Consider the following 24,296-nt stretch of genomic DNA (forward strand, 5'->3'; position numbering starts at 1 on the left):
TCCTGAGACCCTTCCTATACCATGAGATGTGATATCTCAATGCTTCTAATACCAAACCTGAGACCCGTCCTAAAACATGAGATGTGAGATCCAAATCCTTCCCCTTCCAAACCTGAGACCCTTCCTATAGCTTGAGATGTGATATCAAACTCCTTCCCATTCCAATCCCGAGATAGCTTGAGATGTGATATCCAACTCCATCCCATTCCAATCCTGAGACCCTTCCGATAGCATGAGATGTGACAGCTCAATGCTTCTAATATCAAAACTGAGACCCTCCCTATAGTATGGGATGTGATATCTAAGTCCTTCCCATTCCTATCCTGAGACCCTTCCGATAGCAGAGATGTGATATCTCAATGCTTATACCAAACCTGATGACCCATCCTATGGCATGAGATGTGATATCCAACTCCTTCCCATTGCAATCCTGAGTTCCTTCCTATAGCATGAGATGTGATATCTCAATGCTTCTATCAAACCTGAGACCCTTCCTTTAGCATGAGATGTGATATCCAACTCCTTGCCATTCCAATCCTGAGACCCTTCCTATAACATGAGATGTGATATCCAACTCCTTCCCATTCCAATCCTGAGACTCCTCCTATAGCATGAGATGTGATATCTCAATGCTTCTAATACCAAACCTGGGACCCGTCCTATAACATAAGATATGAGATCCCAATCCTTCCCCTTCCAAACCTGAGACCCTTCGTTTAGCATGAGATGTGATATCCAAATCCTTCCCATTCCAATCCTGAAACCTTTCCTATAGCATGAGATGTGATAGCTCAATGTTTCTAATAAAAAACCTGAGACCCTTCCTATAGCAAGAGATGTGATATCCAAATCCTTCCCATTCCAATCCTGAGACCCTTCCTATAACGAGATGTGATATCCAACTCCTTCCCATTCCAACCTGAGACACTTCCTATAGCATGAGAAGGGATATCCAAATCCTTCCCATTCCAATCCTGAGATCCTTCCTATAACATGATGTGATATCCAATTCCTTCCCATTCCAAACCTGAGACCCTTCCTATTGGATGAGATGTGATATCCAACTCCTTCCCATTCCAATCCTGAGACCCTTCCTATACCATGAGGTGTGATATCTCAATGCTTCTAATACCAAACCTGGGACCCGCCCTATAACATGAGATATGATATCCAAATCCTTCCCCTTCCAAACCTGAGACCCTTCCTTTAGCATGAGATGTGATATCTTAATGCTCCTAAAACCAAACCTGAGAACCATCCTATAACATGTGAAATCCAAATCCTTCCCTTTCCAAACCTGAGACCCTTCCGATAGCATGAGATGTGATATCTCAATGCTACTAAAACCAAACATGAGAACCATCCTATAACATGAGATGTGAAATCCAAATCCTTCCCTTTCCAAACCTGAGACCCTTCCTATAGCTTGAGATGTGATATCAAACTCCTTCCCATTCCAATCCTGAGATAGCTTGAGATGTGATAGCCAACTCCTTCCCATTCCAATCCTGAGACCCTTCCTATACCATGAGATGTGATATCTCAATGCTTCTAATACCAAACCTGAGACCCGTCCTAAGACATGAGATGTGAGATCCAAATCCTTCCCCTTCCAAACCTGAGACCCTTCCTATAGCTTGAGATGTGATATCAAACTCCTTCCCATTCCAATCCTGAGATAGCTTGAGATGTGATATCCAACTCCATCCCATTCCAATCCTGAGACCCTTGCGATAGCATGAGATGTGATAGCTCAATGCTTCTAATATCAAAACTGAGACCCTCCCTATAGTCGGAGATGTGATATCTAAGTCCTTCCCATTCCTATCCTGAGACCCTTCCGATAGCAGAGATGTGATATCTCAATGCTTATACCAAACCTGATAACCCTTCCTATGGCATGAGATGTGATATCCAACTCCTTCCCATTCCAATCCTGAGTTCCTTCCTATAGCATGAGATGTGATATCTCAATGCTTCTATCAAACCTGAGACCCTTCCTTTAGCATGAGATGTGATATCCAACTCCTTCCCATTCCAATCCTGAGTTCCTTCCTATAGCATGAGGTGTGATATCTCAATGCTTCTATCAAAACAGAGACCCTTCCTTTAGCATGAGATGTGATATCCAACTCCTTGCCATTCCAATCCTGAGACCCTTCCTATAACATGAGATGTGATATCCAAATCCTTCACATTCCAATCCGGAGACTCTTCCTATAGCATGAGATGTGATATCTCAATGCTTCTAATACCAAACCTGAGATCCTTCCTATAACATGAGATGTGATATCCAACTCCTTCCCATTCCAAACCTGAGACCCTTCCGATAGCATGAGATGTGATATCTCAATGCTTCAAAAACCAAACATGAGAACCATCCTATAACATGAGATGTGAAATCCAAATCCTTCCCTTCCCAAACCTGAGACTCTTCCTATAGCATGAGATGTGATATCTCAATGCTTCTACCAAACCTGAAACCCTTCCTATAGCATGAGATGTGATATCCAACTCCTTCCCATTCCAATCCTGAGACACTTCCTATAGCATGAGATGTGATATCACAATGCTTCTAATACCAAACCTGAGACCCCTCCTATAACATGAGATGTGATATCCAAATCCTTCCCCTTCCAAACCTGAGACCCTTCCTTTAGCATGAGATGTGATATCCAGCTCCTCCCATTCCAATCCTGAGACCCTTCCGATAGCATGAGATGTGATATCCCAATGCTTCTACCAAACCTGAGACCCTTCCTATAGCTTGAGATGTGATATCCAACTCCTTCCCATTCCAATTCTGAGACCCTCCTATACCATGAGACTTGATATCGCAATGCTTCTAATACCAAACCTGAGACCCATCCTATAACATGAGATGTGATATCCAAATCCTTCCCCTTCCAAACCTTAGACCCTTCCTTTATCATGAGATGTGATATCCAACTCCTTCACATTCCAATCCTGAGACCCTTCCGATATCATGAGATTTGTTATCTCAAAGCTTCTGATATCAAACTTGAGACCCTCCCTATAGCATGAGATGTGACATCCAAGTCCTTCCCATTCCAATCCTGAGACGCTTCCTATAGCATGAGATGTGATATCTCAATGCTTCTACCAAACCTGAAACCCTTCCTATAGCATGAGATGTGATATCAAACTCCTTCCCATTCAATGTGATATCCAACTCCGTCCCATTCCAATCCTGAGACCCTACCTATACCATGAGATGTGATATTTCAATGCTTCTAATACCAAACCTAAGACCCGTCCTAAAACATGAGATATGAGATCCGAATCCTTCCCCTTCCAAACCTGAGACCCTTCCTATAGCATGAGATGTTATATCTTAATGCTTCTAAAACCAAACCTGAGAACCATCCTATAACATGTGAAATCCAAATCCTTCCCTTTCCAAACCTGTTAGGAAAGATTTCGTAATTGTAGGGAATTTTCCTTCCATGTGGCAACCCCTAAACTTTTTGCTGTTGTTTTTCACCTTGTTCTTGACTTTGCCAGAGAAGTGCAGCCTTCTGCCGCACTCCTCTGGGCTTTCGCTCCTTTCTTACGGGGAAACTGACATGCCCTTAAGACAGTCAGTACCGGGGAACGCTGTTTCCCGTAGTTTCTTTTATCATGTTGCGGCTTTCGTGCAACATGACACAAGAGGGCACTGTAAGCTAAGTTACAGCTCTCTTGGGTCTCTAGCCTTCTACAGGCCCTAGATACTCGTTTAGGATTGTATCTGATCGGTGCAAGTAATTCAGGGACGGGAATGGTGGCAGCGATCGTTTCTCTGTATTTTGAGCTCCTTTTGGCGTTCTAAGCGTGTTTTCCGCGCTTAACCCAAAATGGTGGCCTGGCTCCCAAAATGGCCAGACCACGAGGCTCCTTTGTCCTGTCCGTTGACCGTCTTGCTCCCTTCACCTTCCCCAGGTCGAGCCGACCCGGGGCCTTCCTTATTTGGGCATGTACTTTCCCGCGAAACACAGATGCTTTCGCGGGCTTCTACATGTCTTGTGTGTGCCTCCAGGGTGTGGGCTGGGATGTCTGGTCCCAATACACATCCTGGGTGCCAGAGAGTCTAGGGTGGTGTGAATGCCTGGGACCACCGTGGTCCGTGATTGGTCCACGTATGGTATGTGTGTTGATGTGCGGATCTCCCATTGGCTCCCCTCCGTTTTGGCGCGAAGGGAACCGTGGATAAGAGGGGGCTGGAAACACCACTACCATGTCGATCTCCTGAGTTCTCACGAACGAAGGAATACAGGAGCCAAGTATCCTGCAACCAAGAGGCTGGACCGAGGAATCGCTGGTGACCCGCTGAAGGAATCCTCCTTTGCACTGCTGTCGTCCTGTGAAACCCTTTCCTCCTTGGATCGAACCAGAAGGCCTGTACTGGTGCTTCGACCTTTGGAATAGCAGGAACAGCTATTCCCGGCGACTTCATCATCTCCTGCCAAGTAAGCCTTCGGAAGTGTCTCTGGGCCATCCAGTTGACTGACCAGCTTACAAGGGAGTCCTGCTCTGTAACTGCTGCCAGGTTGTGTTGTATTTCGAGTCCTTGTCACTCTCCCACGCTTCGTACGCTTGGCGTTCCCAAGGCTGAAGGGAGGAGTGTACATTTGGCTTGAATACACACGGCCGCTCCGTTGTCCTGCTGCGGCAACAAAACTGTGCTGGTTTCGTCGATTGGGACGTCTTTTTGCTCTACACGACTACGAGGCGTTCCCTGCTCTTCTGAACCTGCCAGCTGCTGAAACTAACGTGGAGAAGCCTGGGTCTGCTTGCTTCGGGGACCGGTGAGTAGTTTAGCTAGGATCTGGTCGCCCTCCTGCAGTATCCCATTGCCTTTCCCTGCTGTGTAAAAACAGCACCCTTTTGCCGTACTCGCGCTCTGCTTCTGCTCGCTGTGGAGGCTGCGCTTGAGTTGCGGAACCTGTTCTCCTTCTGCTGTGCACTAACCCGAACTGCCTGACTTCCTCCGAAGAGCTTCCCCTTTTGCCCGTTGGCACAGGCGTGGCAGGTACTTTGAGCACAAGGCTCCACTCTTCGCAGGGCTCGGACTTCCATCTAGTTAGGTGCCTCTGAAGGCGAACTGAGTCTAAAGCGTTATCGCACTGCCTGTTTTCCTTTCCTTTCAGGTGGACTACATATTTCGTGCTTTAAACGCTTGCGACTGTGTATTTGTATATATATTGTGTTGATATGGTATGTGTTGGTTTAATATTGTGATATTGTGATTTTCTCGCTACGGTCGTTGTTTTAAAGGCCTTAAAATAAATGTGTTTATATTTTTGATATGACAACTGTTTGGAGTAGTTTGTAAGCGCTCTTGCTTTGTGTGCTCATTGCGGGCTTTCAGTCACCCTCACCCCTCTTGAGACCTAGTCTTGACCGCCGCGATCGCTACCTTGATTGGTCTTGCTTGTCCAGAGGTTACCCTGTTCCAAGTAATTAGGTTGGCCTTCTGAACTTCTGCGCCACCAGGACAGAGTTCAGAAATCCGTCTTAACAAAACCTGAGACCCTTCCGATAGCATGAGATGTGATATCTCAATGCTACTAAAAACCAAACATGAGAACCATCCTATAACATGAGATGTGAAATCCAAATCCTTCCCTTTCCAAACCTGAGACCCTTCCTATAGCTTGAGATGTGATATCAAACTCCTTCCCATTCCAATCCTGAGATAGCTTGAGATGTGATATCCAACTCCATCCCATTCCAATCCTGAGACCCTTGCGATAGCATGAGATGTGATAGCTCAATGCTTCTAATATCAAAACTGAGACCCTCCCTATAGTATGAGATGTGATATCGAAGTCCTTCCCATTCCTATCCTGAGACCCTTCCGATAGCAGAGATGTGATATCTCAATGCTTATACCAAACCTGATAACCCTTCCTATGGCATGAGATGTGATATCCAACTCCTTCCCATTCCAATCCTGAGTTCCTTCCTATAGCATGAGATGTGATATCTCAATGCTTCTATCAAACCTGAGACCCTTCCTTTAGCATGAGATGTGATATCCAACTCCTTGCCATTCCAATCCTGAGACCCTTCCTATAACATGAGACGTGATATCCAACTCCTTCCCATTCCAATCCTGAGTTCCTTCCTATAGCATGAGGTGTGATATCTCAATGCTTCTATCAAAACTGAGACCCTTCCTTTAGCATGAGATGTGATATCCAACTCCTTGCCATTCCAATCCTGAGACCCTTCCTATAACATGAGATGTGATATCCAAATCCTTCACATTCCAATCCGGAGACCCTTCCTATAGCATGAGATGTGATATCTCAATGCTTCTAATACCAAACCTGAGATCCTTCCCATAACATGAGATGTGATATCCAACTCCTTCCCATTCCAAACCAGAGACCCTTCCGATAGCATGAGATGTGATATCTCAATGCTTCAAAAACCAAACATGAGAACCATCCTATAACATGAGATGTGAAATCCAAATCCTTCCCTTCCCAAACCTGAGACTCTTCCTATAGCATGAGATGTGATATCTCAATGCTTCTACCAAACCTGAAACCCTTCCTATAGCATGAGATGTGATATCCAACTCCTTCCCATTCCAATCCTGAGACACTTCCTATAGCATGAGATGTGATATCACAATGCTTCTAATACCAAACCTGAGACCCCTCCTATAACATGAGATGTGATATCCAAATCCTTCCCCTTCCAAACCTGACACCCTTACTTTAGCATGAGATGTGATATCCAGCTCCTCCCATTCCAATCCTGAGACCCTTCCGATAGCATGAGATGTGATATCTCAATGCTTCTGATATCAAAACTGAGACCCTCCCTATAGCATGAGATGTGATATCTAAGTCCTTCCCATTCCAATCCTGAGACCCTTCCGATAGCAGAGATGTGATATTTCAATGCTTATACCAAACCTGAGACCCTTCCTATAGCATGAGATGTGATATCCAACTCCTTCCGATTCCAATCCTGAGACCCTTCCTATAGCATGAGATGTGATATCGCAATGCTTCTACCAAAACTGAGACCCTTCATTTAGCATGAGATGTGATATCCAACTCCTTCCCATTCCAATCCTGAGACCCTTCCTATAGCATGAGATGTGATATCTCAATGCTTCTAATACCAAACATGAGATCCTTCCTATAACATGAGATGTGATATCCAACTCCTTCCCATTCCAATCCTGAGACCCTTCCTATAGCATGAGATGTGATATCTCAATGCTTCTAATACCAAACCTGAGATCCTTCCGATAGCATGAGATGTGATATTTCAATGCTTCTAATACCAAACCTGAGAACCTTCCTATAACATGAGATGTGATATCCAAATCCTTCCCCTTCTAAACCTGAGACCCTCCCTTTAGCATGAGATGTGATATCCAACGCCTTCCCATTCCAATCCTGATACCCTTCTGATAGCATGAGATGTGATATCTCAATGCCTCTAATAATAAACCTGAGATCCTACCTCTAACATGAAATGTGATATCCAACTCCTTCCCTTTCCAAACCTGAGAGCCTTCCTACAGCATGAGATGTGATATCCAAGTCCTTCCCATTCCAATCCTGAGACCCTTCCTATAGCATGAGATGGGATATCCAACTCCTTCCAAATCCAATCCTGATACCCTTCCGATAGCATGAGATGTGATATCCCAATGCTTCTACAAAACCTGAGACCCATACCATGGCATGAGATGTGATATCAAACTCCTGTCCTATACCATGAGACTTGATATCTCAATGCTTCTAATACCAAACCTGAGACCGGTCCAATAACATGAGATGTGATATCCAAATCCTTCCCCTTCCAAACCTTAGACCCTTCCTCTATCATGAGATGTGATATCCAAGTCCTTCCCATTCCATTCCTGAGACCCTTCCTGTAGCATGAGATGTGATATCTCAATGCTTCTAATACCAAACCTGAGACCCTTCCTATAACATGAGATGTGATATCCAAGTCCTTCCCATTCCAATCCTGAGACCCTTCCTATAGCATGAGATGTGATATCTCAATGCTTCTAATACCAAACCTGAGGCCCTTCCTATAACATGAATTGTGATATCCAAGTCCTTCCCATTCCAATCCTGAGACCCTTCCGATAGCAGAGATGTGATATCTCAATGCTTTTACCAAACCTGAGACCCTTCCGATAGCATGAGATGTGATATCTCAATGCTTCTAATACCAAACCTGAGATCCTTCCTATAACATGAGATGTGATGTCCAAATCCTTCCCCTTCCAAACCTTAGACCCTCCCTTTAGCATGAGATGTGATATCCAACTCCTTCCCATTCCAATCCTGAGACCCTTCTGATGGCATGAGATGTGATATCTCAATGCCTCTAATACCAAACCTGAGATCCTACCTCTAACATGAAATGTGATATCCAACCCCTCCCCCTTCCAACCCTGAGAGCCTTCCTATAGAATGAGATGTGATATCCAAGTCCTTCCCATTCCAATCCTGAGACCCTTCCTATAACATGAGATGTGATATCCAACTCCTTCCCATTCCAACCTTAGACCCTGCCTATAGCATGAGATGGGATATCCAACTCCTTCCAAATCCAATCCCGATACCCTTCCGATAGCATGTGATGTGATATCCCAATGCTTCTACAAAACCTGAGACCCATACCATGGCATGAGATGTGATATCAAACTCCTTCGCATTCCAATCCTGAGACACTTCCTATTGCTTGAGATGTGATATCCAACTCATTCCCATTCCAATTCTGAGACCCGTCCTATACCATGAGACTTGATATCTCAATGCTTCTAATACCAAACCTGAGACCGGTCCTATAACATGAGATGTGATACCCAAATCCTTCCCCTTTCCAAACCTTAGACCCTTCCTATAGCATGAGATGTGATATCTCAATGCTTCTAATACCAAACCTGAGACCCTTCCTATAACGAGATGGGATATCCAACTCCTTCCCATTCCAATCCTGAGACCCTTCCGATAGCAGAGATGTGATATCTCAATGCTTATACCAAACCTGAGACCCTTCCTATGGCATGAGATGTCATATACAACTCCTTCCGATTCCAATCCTGAGACCCTTCCTATAGCATGAGATGTGATAACTCAATGCTTCTAATACCAAACCTGAGATCCTTCCTATAACATGAGATGTCATATACAACTCCTTCCGATTCCAATCCTGAGACCCTTCCTATAGCATGAGATGTGATATCTCAATGCTTCTAATACCAAACCTGAGATCCTTCCTATAACATGAGATGTGATATCAAACTCCTTCCCATTCCAAACCTGAGACCCTTCCGATAGCATGAGATGTGATATCTCAATGCTTCTAAAACCAAACATGAGAACCATCCTATAACATGAGATGTGAAATCCAAATCATTCCCTTTCCAAACCTGAGACCCTTCCTATAGCTTGAGATGTGGTATCAAACTCCTTCCCATTCAATGTGATATCCAACTCCTTCCCATTCCAATCCTGAGAACCTTCCTATACCATGAGATGTGATATTTCAATGCTTCTAATACCAAACCTGAGACCCGTCCTAAAACATGAGATGTGAGATCCAAATCCTTCCCCTTCCAAACTGAGACCTTTCCTTTAGCATGAGATGTTATATCTTAATGCTTCTAAAACCAAACCTGAGAACCATCCTATAACATGTGAACTCCAAATCCTTCCCTTTCCAAACCTGAGACCCTTCCGATAGCATGAGATGTTATATCTTAATGCTTCTAAAACCAAACCTGAGAACGATGCTATAACATGTGAACTCCAAATCCTTCCCTTTCCAAACCTGAGACCCTTCCGATAGCATGAGATGTGATATCGCAATGCTACTAAAACCAAACATGAGAACCATCCTATTACATGAGATGTGAAATCCAAATCCTTCCCTTTCCAAACCTGAGACCCTTCCTATAGCTTGAGATGTGATATCAAACTCCTTCCCATTCCAATCTTGAGATAGCTTGAGATGTGATAGCCAACTCCTTCCCATTCCAATCCTGAGACCCTTCCTATACCATGAGATGTGATATCTCAATGCTTATAATACCAAACCTGAGACCCGTCCTAAAACATGAGATGTGAGATCCAAATCCTTCCCCTTCCAAACCTGAGACCCTTCCTATAGCTTGAGATGTGATATCAAACTCCTTCCCATTCCAATCCCGAGATAGCTTGAGATGTGATATCCAACTCCATCCCATTCCAATCCTGAGACCCTTCCGATAGCATGAGATGTGACAGCTCAATGCTTCTAATATCAAAACTGAGACCCTCCCTATAGTATGAGATGTGATATCTAAGTCCTTCCCATTCCTATCCTGAGACCCTTCCGATAGCAGAGATGTGATATTTCAATGCTATACCAAACCTGATAACCCTTCCTATGGCATGAGATGTGATATCCAACTCCTTCCCATTCCAATCCTGAGTTCCTTCCTATAGCATGAGATGTGATATCTCAATGCTTCTATCAAACCTGAGACCCTTCCTTTAGCATGAGATGTGATATCCAACTCCTTGCCATTCCAATCCTGAGACCCTTCCTATAACATGAGACGTGATATCCAACTCCTTCCCATTCCAATCCTGAGTTCCTTCCTATAGCATGAGGTGTGATATCTCAATGCTTCTATCAAAACTGAGACCCTTCCTTTAGCATGAGATGTGATATCCAACTCCTTGCCATTCCAATCCTGAGACCCTTCCTATAACATGAGATGTGATATCCAAATCCTTCACATTCCAATCCGGAGACCCTTCCTATAGCATGAGATGTGATATCTCAATGCTTCTAATACCAAACCTGAGATCCTTCCTATAACATGAGATGTGATATCCAACTCCTTCCCATTCCAAACCTGAGACCCTTCCAATAGCATGAGATGTGATATCTCAATGCTTCAAAAACCAAACATGAGAACCATCCTATAACATGAGATGTGAAATCCAAATCCTTCCCTTCCCAAACCTGAGACTCTTCCTATAGCATGAGATGTGATATCTCAATGCTTCTACCAAACCTGAAACCCTTCCTATAGCATGAGATGTGATATCCAACTCCTTCCCATTCCAATCCTGAGACACTTCCTATAGCATGAGATGTGATATCACAATGCTTCTAATACCAAACCTGAGACCCCTCCTATAACATGAGATGTGATATACAAATCCTTCCCCTTCCAAACCTGAGACCCTTCCTTTAGCATGAGATGTGATATCCAGCTCCTCCCATTCCAATCCTGAGACCCTTCCGATAGCATGAGATATGATATCTCAATGCTTCTGATATCAAAACTGAGACCCTCCCTATAGCATGAGATGTGATATCTAAGTCCTTCCCATTCCAATCCTGAGACCCTTCCGATAGCAGAGATGTGATATTTCAATGCTTATACCAAACCTGAGAGCCTTCCTACAGCATGAGATGTGATATCCAAGTCCTTCCCATTCCAATCCTGAGACCCTTCCAATAGCATGAGATGGGATATCCAACTCCTTCCAAATCCAATCCTGATACCGTTCCGATAGCATGAGATGTGATATCCCAATGCTTCTACAAAACCTGAGACCCATACCATGGCATGAGATGTGATATCAAACTCCCGTCCTATACCATGAGACTTGATATCTCAATGCTTCTAATACCAAACCTGAGACCGGTCCAATAACATGAGATGTGATATCCAAATCCTTCCCCTTCCAAACCTTAGACCCTTCCTGTATCATGAGATGTGATATCCAAGTCCTTCCCATTCCATTCCTGAGACCCTTCCTATAGCATGAGATGTGATATCTCAATGCTTCTAATACCAAACCTGAGACCCTTCCTATAACATGAGATGTGATATCCAAATCCTTCCCATTTCAATCCTGAGACCCTTCCTATAACATGAGATGTGATATCCAACTCCTTCCCATTCCAACCTGAGATCCTTCCTATAGCATGAGAAGGGATATCCAACTCCTTCCCATTCCAATCCTGAAACCCTTCCTATAGCATGAGATGTGATATCTCAATGTTTCTAATAAAAAACCTGAGACCCTTCCTATAGCAAGAGATGTGACATCCAAATCTTTCCCATTCCAATCCTGAGATCCTTCCTATTGGATGAGATGTGATATCCAACTCCTTCCCATTCCAATCCTGAGACCCTTCCTATACCATGAGATGTGGTATCTCAATGCTTCTACCAAAACTGAGACCCTTCCTTTAGCATGAGATGTGATATCCAACTCCTTCCCATTCCAATCCTGAGACCCTTCCTATAGCATGAGATCTGATATCTCAATGCCTCTAATACCAAACCTGAGATTCTTCCTATAACATGAGATGTGATATCTCAATGCTTCTAATACCAAACCTGAGACCCTCCCTTTAGCATGAGATGTGATATCCGACTCCTTCCCATTCCAATCCTGAGACCTTTCTGATAGCATGAGATGTGATATCTCAATGCCTCTAATACCAAACCTGAGATTCTTCCTATAACATGAGATGTGATATCTCAATGCTTCTAATACCAAACCTGAGACCCTCCCTTTAGCATGAGATGTGATATCCGACTCCTTCCCATTCCAATCCTGAGACCCTTCTGATAGCATGAGATGTGATATCTCAATGCCTATAATACCAAACCTGAGATCCTTCCGATAGCATGAGATGTGATATCTCAATGCTTCTAATACCAAACCTGAGATCCTTCCTATAACATGAGATGTGATATCCAAATCCTTCCCCTTCCAAACCTGAGACCCTCCCTTTAGCATGAGATGTGATATCCAACTCCTTCCCATTCCAATCCTGAGACCCTTCCGATAGCAGAGATGTGATATCTCAATGCTTATACCAAACCTGAGACCCTTCCTATGGCATGAGATGTCAAATACAACTCCTTCCGATTCCAATGCTGAGACCCTTCCTATAGCATGAGATGGGATATCTCAATGCTTATACCAAACCTGAGACCCTTCCTATAGCATGAGATGTGGTATCCAACTCCTTCCGATTCCAATCCTGAGACCCTTCCTATAGCATGAGATGTGATATCTCAATGCTTCTAATACCAAACCTGAGATCCTTATAACATGAGATGTGATATCCAACTCCTTCCCATTCCAAACCTGAGACCCTTACGATAGCATGAGATGTGATATCAAACTCCTTCCCATTCCAATCCTGAGATAGCTTGAGATGTGATATCCAACTTCTTCCCATTCCAATCCTGAGACCCTTCCTATACCATGAGATGTGATATCTCAATGCTTCTAATACCAAACCTGACACCCGTCCTAAAACATGAGATGTGAGATCCAAATCCTTCCCCTTCCAAACCTGAGATCTTTCCTTTAGCATGAGATGTGATATCCAAATCCTTCCCCTTCCAAACCTGAGACCCTCCCTTTAGCATGAGATGTGATATCCAACTCCTTCCCATTCCAATCCTGAGACCCTTCCGATAGCATGAGATGTGATATCAAACTCCTTCCCATTCCAATCCTGAGATAGCTTGAGATGTGATATCCAACTCCTTCCCATTCCAATCCTGAGACCCTTCCTATAGCATGATATGTGATATCACAATGCTTCTAATACCAAACCTGAGATCCTTCCTATAACATGAGATGTGTATCCAACTCCTTCCCATTCCAAACCTGAGACCCTTCCTATAGCATGAGATGTGATATCTTAATGCTTCTAAAACCAAACCTGAGAACCATCCAATAACATATGTGAAATCCAAATCCTTCCCTTTCCAAACCTGAGACCCTTCAGATAGCATGTGGTGTGATATCTCAATGCTTCTAAAACCAAACATGAGAACCATCCTATAACATGAGATGTGGAATCCAAATCCTTCCCTTTCCAAACCTGAGACCCTTCCTATAGCTTGAGATGTGCTATCAAACTCCTTCCCATTCCAATCCTGTGATAACTTGAGATGTGATATCCAACTCCTTCCCATTCCAATCCTGAGACCCTTCCTATACCATGAGATGTGATATCTCAATGCTTCTAATACCAAACCTGAGACCCGTCCTAAAACATGAGATGTGAGATCCAAATCCTTCCCCTTCCAAACCTGAGACCCTTCCTATAGCTTGAGATGTGATATCAAACTCCTTCCCATTCCAATCCTGAGATAGCTTGAGATGTGATATCTGTTAAGACGGATTTCTGAACTCTGTCCTGGTGGCGCAGAAGTTCAGAAGGCCAACCTAATTACTTGGAACAGGGTAACCTCTGGACGAGCCAGACCAATCAAGGTAGCGATCGCGGCGGTCAAGACTAGGTCTCAAGAGGGGTGAGGGTGACTGAAACCCCGCAATGAGCACACAAAGCAAGATCACTTATAAACTACTCCAAACAGTTGTTATATAAAAAATATATACACATTTATTTTAAGGCCTTTAAAACAATGACCGTAGCGAGAAAATCACAATATCACAATATTAAACCAACACATACCATATCAACACAATATATATACAAATACGACAGTCGCAAGCGTTATATGCACGAAATGTGTAGTCCACCTAAAAGGGAAGGAAAACAGGCAGTGCGAAGTAATGCTTAGACCCAGTTCGCCTTCAGAGGCACCTAACTAGATGGAAGTCCGGGCCCTGCGAAGAGTGGAGCCTTGTGCTCAGAGTACCTGCACGCGCTGGTGCCAATGGGCAAAAGGAGAAGCTCTTCAAATTAAGTCAGGCAGTTTAGTTTAGTGCACAAAGAAGAAGAACAAGTTCCGCGACTCAAGCGCAGCCTCCACAGTGGGCAGAAGCAGAGCGCGAGTACGGACACGGGTGCTGTTTTACACAGCGGGGAAAAGCAATGGGCTCCTGCAGGAGGGCGACCAGATCCTAGCTATGCTACTCACCGGTCCCCGATGCAAGCAGACCCAGGCTTCTCCGCGTCAGTTTCAGCAGCTGGCAGGTTCAGAAGAGCAGGGAACGCCTTGTCGTCGTGTTGAGTAAAAAGACGTCCCAATCGAAGAAACCTGCACAGTTTGTTACCACAGCAGGGCAACGGGGCGGCCGTGTGTATTTGAGCCAAATGTACACTACTCACTTCAGACCTGGGAACGCCAAGTGTACGAAGCGTGTGAGAGTGACAAGGACCCGAAATACTACACAACCTGGCGGCGGTTACAGAGCAAGACTCCCGTGTAAGCTGGTCAGTCAACTGGATGGCCCAGAGACGCTTCCGAAGGCTTACTGGCAGGAGATGGTGAAGATGCCGAGAATAGCTGTTCCCGCTATTCCAAGGGTCGAAGTACCAGTACAGGCCTTCTGGTTCGATCAAAGGTGAAAAGGGTTTCACAAGGCGACAGCAGTGCAGAGGAGAAGTCCTTCAGCGGGTCACCAGCGATTCCTCGGTCTAGCCTCTTGGTTGCAGGATACTTGGCTCCTGTATTCCTTCGTTCGTGAGAACTCAGGAGATCGACCTGGTAGTGGTGTTTCCAGCCCCCTCTTATCCACGGTTCCCTTCGCGCCAAAACGGAGGGGACCCAATGGGAGATCCGCTCATCAACACTCACACCATTCGTGGACCAATCACGGACCACGGTGGTCCCAGGCATTCACACCACCCTAGACTCTCTGGCACCCAGGATGTGTATTGGGACCAGACATCCCAGCCCACACCCTGGAGGCACACACAAGACATGTAGAAGCCCGCGAAAGCATCTGTGTTTCGCGGGAAAGTACATGCCCAAATAAGGAAGGCCCCGGGTCGGCTCGACCTGGGGAAGGTGAAGGGAGCAAGACGGTCAGCGGACAGGACAAAGGAGCCTCGTGGTCTGGCCATTTTGGGAGCCAGGCCACCATTTTGGGTTAAGCGCGGAAAACACGCTTAGAACGCCAAAAGGAGCTCAAAATACAAAGAAACGATCGCTGCCACCATTCCCGTCCCTGAATTACTTGCACCGATCAGATACAATCCTAAACGAGTATCTAGGGCCTGTAGAAGGCTAGAGACCCAAGAGAGCTGTAACTTAGCTTACAGTGCCCTCTTGTGTCATGTTGCACGAAAGCCGCAACATGATAAAAGAAACTACGGGAAACAGCGTTCCCCGGTACTGACTGTCTTAAGGGCATGTCCGTTTCCCCGTAAGAAAGGAGCGAAAGCCCAGAGGAGTGCGGCAGAAGGCTGCACTTCTCTGGCAAAGTCAAGAACAAGGTGAAAAACAACAGCAAAAAGTTTAGGGGTTGCCACATGGAAGGAAAATTACCTACAATTACGAAATCTTTCCTAACACTCGCCCCTCCCAGACTATGGACAGGGGGAACTAATCCACCCCTGGATGAGTCTCTTGTTCAGGTCGGTTAAACATTCTGGACAACCCATCAGCATTGCTATGTTGGACACCTGGCCTATGCTCAATAGTGAAGTCGAAGCCTTCTAGACTTATGGACCACCTAAGCAACTTTGGATTCTCCCCCTTCATGTTCATTAGCCACTTTAACGGCTTATGGTCAGTTTGCACAGTGAAGTGGGTCCCATAGAGGTAGGGCCTCAGCTTCCTTAGGGCCCACACAACAGAGAAACATTCTTTCTCTACCGTGGACCATCTGAGCTCTCTGTCCTTAAGCTGGCGACTAATAAAACCGATAGGGTGTTCCTTACCCTTCTCATCTACTTGTGATAGTACAGCTCCTATCCCAGTGTCAGAGGTGTCCGTCTGCACGATAAAAGGTCTTTGATAATCAGGGGCCCTGAGGACAGGGGCCTGGCACAAGGAGTCTTTTAAGCCATTGAAGGCCTTCTCACACTCGTCGGTCCAAGTTACCTTCTTGGGTTTCTTCGGAGTTGTGAGGGCAGTCAGAGGAGCAGCTATGGTGCCATAGTCTGCCACAAAATTGCGGTAATACCCCGTGAGTCCTAAGAAGGCTCTCACTTGGGTTTGGGTAGTGGGGGTAGGCCAGTCTTGTACTGCTTGTACTTTACTGGGAAGAGGCTGTATCCTCCCTCCACCTACTTCATGTCCAAGGTAAACCACTGAGCCTTGTCCAATCTGGCATTTACTAGCCTTTATGGTCAGGTGTGCTTTCTGAAGAGCCTGGAGCACAATCCCGAGGTGTTTCACATGGTCTTCCCAGGTGGCACTGAAAACTGCTATATCGTCCAGATATGCAAGACAGAATTCGTCCAACCCATTCAACACATGATTCACAAGCCTCTGGAAAGTGGCAGGTGCATTCTTCAACCCGAACGGCATTACCCGGAATTGGTAAAGGCCGTCTGGAGTAGAAAATGCTGTCTTTTCCTTGGCATGTTCTGCTAAAGCTATTTGCCAATAGCCAGCAGTGAAGTCAAACGTGCTGAGGTACTTGGAGGCACCCAAAGTATCCACCAGCTCATCTGTTCGAGGCAAGGGGTGTGCATCTGTCTTGGTGACAGCATTCAGAGCCCTGTAATCCACGCAGAACCTCAATTCAGAAGTGCCTGCCTTTGGAACCAAAACCACAGGGCTGGACCAAGGACTACTAGAGGGTTCAATCACCCCAAGGTCTAACATCTTGTTGACCTCGGTCTTAATATAAGACCGTACTTTGTCTGACATCCTGTATCCCCTACTTTTGGTAGGTACACTGTCTCCTGTGTCAATGTTATGTTTGCACCAAGGTGTCAAACCAGGCGACTGTGAAAACAGGGGGGAAAACTGCCTAAGCAAACTTTTCACCTCAGCCTGCTGATCAGAAGTCAGGTGAGGGGCCACTCGGACACCCTCAAAGGAGCTATCTGAAGGACCGCTGTGGAACAGGTCGGGGAGAGGTTCAGACTCCTCTTCCTCAACATCTGAAGCCAGTAGCAGTGCTGCGATTTCGACTCTTGGGACGAAAGCCTTCAGCCTATTCACGTGAAACACTTTTGGAGCCTGTCCAGGCCTTCCAAGGTCCACTAAATAGTTAACCTCACCCAGGGGCTCCACCACTGTGTAAGGGCCTGACCATTTGTCCTGTAAGGCTCGCGGCCTTATGGGATTCATGATCAGGACTTGCTGACCAGGTGTAAAGTTGATGAGGGAAGCTTTCTGTTCGTACCAATGTTTCACCAGCGCTTGTCCTGCCTTCAATTTATCACTAGCCAAGCCCATCAGAAGTACCATCCGTTTTCTGAGCCCTAGCACATAATCAACTACGTTGGTAGTAACAGGGGGCGTGGGCATCTCCCATCCCTCTTTGACGATGGCTAAGGGTCCCCATACGGGATGCCCGAACAGAAGTTCGAAGGGGCTGAAGCCAACACCCTCCTGTGGTACCTCTCGGTAGGCAAACAGTAAGCATGGTAAAAGAAGATCCCATTTTCTTCTCTGAGGTTCCTCCAGAGCCCCAATCATGCTCTTTAACGTTCTGTTGAAACGTTCCACCAGACCATTGGTCTGGGGGTGGTATGCAGAAGAGAACTTGTAGGTGACCCCACATTCTTTCCACATAGCCTGCATATACTTCGACATAAAGTTGCTGCCACGATCCGACACAACTTCTTTAGGGAAGCCAACCCTAGTAAATATGCCGAGTAAAGCTTTTGCAACTGACTTGGCAGTTACAGTTTTCAATCGGATGGCCTCAGGATATCTGGTTGCATGGTCGACCAGCACCAGGATAAACCTATTGCCCGAGGATGTTTGCGGGTCAAGGGGACCAACGATGTCGATCCCTACCCTTTCAAATGGTACCCCCACAACTGGGAGCGGTACCAACGGAGCTTGGATTGTCGCGCCAACCTTACCAGACAACTGGCAGGAGGCACAACTCCTGCAGTGACTTTCTACTTGCACCCCCATCTTGGGCCAGTAGAAGTGCATGGATAACCTTTGCTTGGTCCTCTTCATACCAAGGTGACCAGCAAGGGGAACTTCATGCGCCAACTGCAGGAGGAAGCGCCTAACAGCAAGGGGAACCACCAACCTCCTATGGTCTCCTTCTGTAGACTCTGTGGGCTCACTATACAGGAGTCCACCTTCCCAATAAATCCTATGCGTCCCAGGAGGTTCACCCTCAAGCTGGGAGCAGGCCTGTCTCCTTAGGCCTTCCAGAGATGGGCACTCACGTTGGCCTTTACTGAATTCGTCCCTATCAGGACCTCCTTCAACTAACAAGTCTTTTAGTTCAGGATGATCGTTGGGGTCAAATACTTCAGGCATCGCCACCTCCTCGTCAGGCCCGGGCGATTGACCAACTTCCTCCACCGCAGTGGTAGGCGAGCTCGGGGGAATATTCTCTTTCCCTCGTCTTGACTTGTCGACTCCTTTCGCCTTGGGTTTCCCCTTCAGCTGGGGCGGCGTATTGGACTTGGCCAATGCTGCCCGTGCTTGAGACCGTGTGTAGGGTCTTTCGGCAGTGTCTCCTACGAGCCCTAAAGCTCTGAGATCATTACCTAACAAGACCTTTCCCGGGACGTTTCTCTGAATGCTCACTGGAATCCTGACTGCTGTACCATTTAAAGTAAGATTTACAGGTATTACTGGGAACATACGGAGTGGGCCGTCAGCCAACTTAGTGGGCATCAGAGTAGCTCTGGCAACTTCCTCTGAGTCTACCAAGGTAGAATCCACTACAGTGCAACTGCACCCACTATCCCTAAGAGCTGGAGTATCTACTCCATTGATCAGCACACTGTCTTTAAAGTAGTGCTTGGTATTATCCGGAATCCTAGCATAAGCCTCTGCGACTTTAGGCTCCCAGGAACCCAGGGACACTAAAACTACCTCAGCCTCTATCCCGCTGGGAAATGAGTCTGAGGAGAAGGATGCTCCTGTAATCTCTTCTTCCTCGTAGGAGGAGAAGGCCAGATTAGCAGAGTGGACCCCCAAAGGTCTAACCTTACACCGGGGATCCCCCTTCGGTGGTCAGTTGCTCCACAAGCAAAACAAGATCCATTGGGTCTGTTTACATAGGGAGGCTTATTGTAACCAGAGTTTTGTCTCGGAGGCTGACCTCCACTACCCTGTGAGTTCTCTTGTGTCTTACCCTTACTTTTCTTTTTGTGGCCCTTATGAGAAGAAGATTTAGCAGATTCTCCACCCTCCATATCTTTGGACTTTTTCCCTTCCTCCTGCTTACCAGGATGAGTTTTGTCCTCATGGGACACTCGATGTGACACCCATAAGTCTGCTGCAATGGCCAGCTTCTTAGGATCTATCTCCTTCGAATCGGCCAAATGCTGCTTAAGCTCCGGGGAAGAAGATGCAAAAATGTGTTCCAGCATGACAAAATTTATCATGCCTTCGAAGGTAGAAACCTTATAACCTTCGACCCAGCCAGTTAAGTTTTTCAAGGATTCAGTGACATAAGATACCCAAGTACCACCTTCCTTTTTCTTATACTCTCTGAAACGTTTCAAATATTGGGCCGGAGTCTTCCCAAACTTTAAATTGAGAGTTTGCTTTAACATTGCGAAATCAGCTCGCTCAGCTTTCGACATTTCCATAATGGCACTACAGCCAGAATGGGGCAGTCTGCTGAGTAACCAAGCAATCTTATCAGCATTGTCAACTTGTTGAACTTCGCATGCATACTCAAACGCATTCAGCCAGTCCATAATGTCATTCCTTTCTTCATACACACTGAGCAGATCTTTCGGAAACCGTGGATGAGAGGAGGCCCCAGACCCATGTCCAGGACCCTTGGACCCATTTGCAAACTGAAGCTTGGCTAGTTCAAACTGGTGATCCCTGTCTTTTTGTTTTTCTGCCTGTTCGATTTTTAGTTTGGCTATGCTGAATTCAAGCTCCTGCTGCCTAAACCGCAGCTCTTGCTTCTTGAATTCAAGCATAGCCTCCCCATCAGCACTGGCAGAGGAAACATTAGACATCTCGTCGTCCCTGTCCTCGTGGTCGCGATGGATCAGTGCAGCGGCAGAACCGTCGGTTCTACCAGTGAGAGCAGCCCCCCCACCTTCCGCACTGTCCTCAGAAGTTATAGCGTCAAGCTGCGCTTCTTGCCACGCCACGATTCTTTGGATCATTTCCAATTTCGTGCCTTGAGAGGAAACACCTCTCTCCGCACACATCTTTTTCAGTGTTTCTGATTTGGAAGCATTTAAAGTTAACAAGGTATTTGTTTCCATACTGTTAGATAGGACTATGGCCTTTTTAAAGTTATACTACAACAATTCACTACGTGTCCTGGTTGGAATAACCTGAAATGCCTTAGTTCGTGCGCAACACTGGATACCTTCAGTCGTATCCCACCGCTGTACAAAAATTTGTTAAGACGGATTTCTGAACTCTGTCCTGGTGGCGCAGAAGTTCAGAAGGCCAACCTAATTACTTGGAACAGGGTAACCTCTGGACGAGCCAGACCAATCAAGGTAGCGATCGCGGCGGTCAAGACTAGGTCTCAAGAGGGGTGGGGGTGACTGAAAGCCCGCAATGAGCACACAAAGCAAGATCACTTACAAACTACTCCAAACAGTTGTTATATAAAAAATATATACACATTTATTTTAAGGCCTTTAAAACAATGACCGTAGCGAGAAAATCACAATATCACAATATTAAACCAACACATACCATATCAACACAATATATATACAAATACGACAGTCGCAAGCGTTATATGCACGAAATGTGTAGTCCACCTAAAAGGGAAGGAAAACAGGCAGTGCGAAGTAATGCTTAGACCCAGTTCGCCTTCAGAGGCACCTAACTAGATGGAAGTCCGGGCTCTGCGAAGAGTGGAGCCTTGTGCTCAAAGTATCTGCACGCGCTGGTGCCAATGGGCAAAAGGAGAAGCTCTTCAAAGGAAGTCAGGCAGTTTAGTTTAGTGCACAAAGAAGAAGAACAAGTTCCGCGACTCAAGCGCAGCCTCCACAGTGGGCAGAAGCAGAGCGCGAGTACGGACACGGGTGCTGTTTTACACAGCGGGGAAAAGCAATGGGCTCCTGCAGGAGGGCGACCAGATCCTAGCTATGCTACTCACCATTCCCCGATGCAAGCAGACCCAGGCTTCTCCGCGTCAGTTTCAGCAGCTGGCAGGTTCAGAAGAGCAGGGAACGCCTCGTCGTCGTGTTGAGTAAAAAGACGTCCCAATCGAAGAAACCCGCACAGTTTGTTACCACAGCAGGGCAACGGGGCAGCCGTGTGTATTTGAGCCAAATGTACACTACTCACTTCAGACCTGGGAACGCCAAGTGTACGAAGCGTGTGAGAGTGACAAGTACCCGAAATATTACACAACCTGGCGGCGGTTACAGAGCAAGACTCCCGGGTAAGCTGGTCAGTCAACTGGATGGCCCAGAGACGCTTCCGAAGGCTTACTGGCAGGAGATGGTGAAGATGCCGAGAATAGCTGTTCCCGCTATTCCAAGGGTCGAAGTACCAGTACAGGCCTTCTGGTTCGATCAAAGGTGAAAAGGGTTTCACAAGGCGACAGCAGTGCAGAGGAGAAGTCCTTCAGCGGGTCACCAGCGATTCCTCGGTTTAGCCTCTTGGTTGCAGGATACTTGGCTCCTGTATTCCTTCGTTCGTGAGAACTCAGGAGATCGACCTGGTAGTGGTGTTTCCAGCCCCCTCTTATCCACGGTTCCCTTCGCGCCAAAACGGAGGAGACCCAATGGGAGATCCGCTCATCAACACTCACACCATTCGTGGACCAATCACGGACCACGGTGGTCCCAGGCATTCACACCACCCTAGACTCTCTGGCACCCAGGATGTGTATTGGGACCAGACATCCCAGCCCACACCCTGGAGGCACACACAAGACATGTAGAAGCCCGCGAAAGCATCTGTGTTTCGCAGGAAAGTACATGCCCAAATAAGGAAGGCCCCGGGTCGGCTCGACCTGGGGAAGGTGAAGGGAGCAAGACGGTCAGCGGACAGGACAAAGGAGCCTCGTGGTCTGGCCATTTTGGGAGCCAGGCCACCATTTTGGGTTAAGCGCTTAAAACGCGCTTAGAACGCCAAAAGGAGCTCAAAATACAAAGAAACGATCGCTGCCACCATTCCCGTCCCTGAATTACTTGCACCGATCAGATACAATCTTAAACAAGTATCTAGGGCCTGTAGAAGGCTAGAGACCCAAGAGAGCTGTAACTTAGCTTACAGTGCCCTCTTGTGTCATGTTGCACGAAAGCCGCAACATGATAAAAGAAACTACGGGAAACAGCGTTCCCCGGTACTGACTGTCTTAAGGGCATGTCAGTTTCCCCGTAAGAAAGGAGCGAAAGCCCAGAGGAGTGCGGCAGAAGGCTGCACTTCTCTGGCAAAGTCAAGAACAAGGTGAAAAACAACAGCAAAAAGTTTAGGGGTTGCCACATGGAAGGAAAATTACCTACAATTACGAAATCTTTCCTAACAATATCCAACTCCTTCCCATTCCAATCCTGAGACCCTTCCGATAGCATGAAATGTGATATCTCAATGCTTCTAATATCAAAACTGAGACCCTCCCTATAGCATGAGATGTGATATCTAAGTCCTTCCCATTCCTATCCTGAGACCCTTCCGATAGCAGAGATGTGATATCTCAATGCTTATACCAAACCTGAGACCCTTCCTATGGCATGAGATGTGATATCCAACTCCTTCCCATTCCAATCCTGAGACCCTTCCTATAGCATGAGATGTGATATCTCAATGCTTCTATCAAACCTGAGTCCCTTCCTTTAGCATGAGATGTGATATCCAACTCCTTCCCATTCCAATCCTGAGAGCCTTCCGATAGCATGAAATGTGATATCTCAATGCTTCTAATATCAAAACTGAGACCCTCCCTATAGCATGAGATGTGATATCTAAGTCCTTCCCATTCCTATCCTGAGACCCTTCCGATAGCAGAGATGTGATATCTCAATGCTTATACCAAACCTGAGACCCTTCCTATGGCATGAGATGTGATATCCAACTCCTTCCCATTCCAATCCTGAGACCCTTCCTATAGCATGAGATGTGATATCTCAATGCTTCTATCAAACCTGAGTCCCTTCCTATAGCATGAGATGTGATATCTCAAAGCTTCTAATACCAAACCTGGGACCCGTCCTATAACATGAGATATGATATCCAAACCATGCATCACCACCGAAACCATCAAAGGTGCACTCATCAATGCGAGATCTGTAGTCGCCCATGCCCTAGACATAGCCGACATTATCTCCATCAATGATCTCGACTTCATAGCTATTACAGAGACCTGGCTCCACCCAGCGTCTGGCCCCTCTCTATCACTTGCTATACCCAATGACTATACCATCTACCGTGCAGACAGACAAACAGCTAAAGGTGGTGGAGTAGCCATTATTGCAAAAAGCTCCAT

This window comes from Ambystoma mexicanum, chromosome 11, assembly GCF_040938575.1.
Source record: "Ambystoma mexicanum isolate Mex_15411 chromosome 11, UKY_AmexF1_1, whole genome shotgun sequence".
Classification (NCBI taxonomy): domain Eukaryota; kingdom Metazoa; phylum Chordata; class Amphibia; order Caudata; family Ambystomatidae; genus Ambystoma; species Ambystoma mexicanum.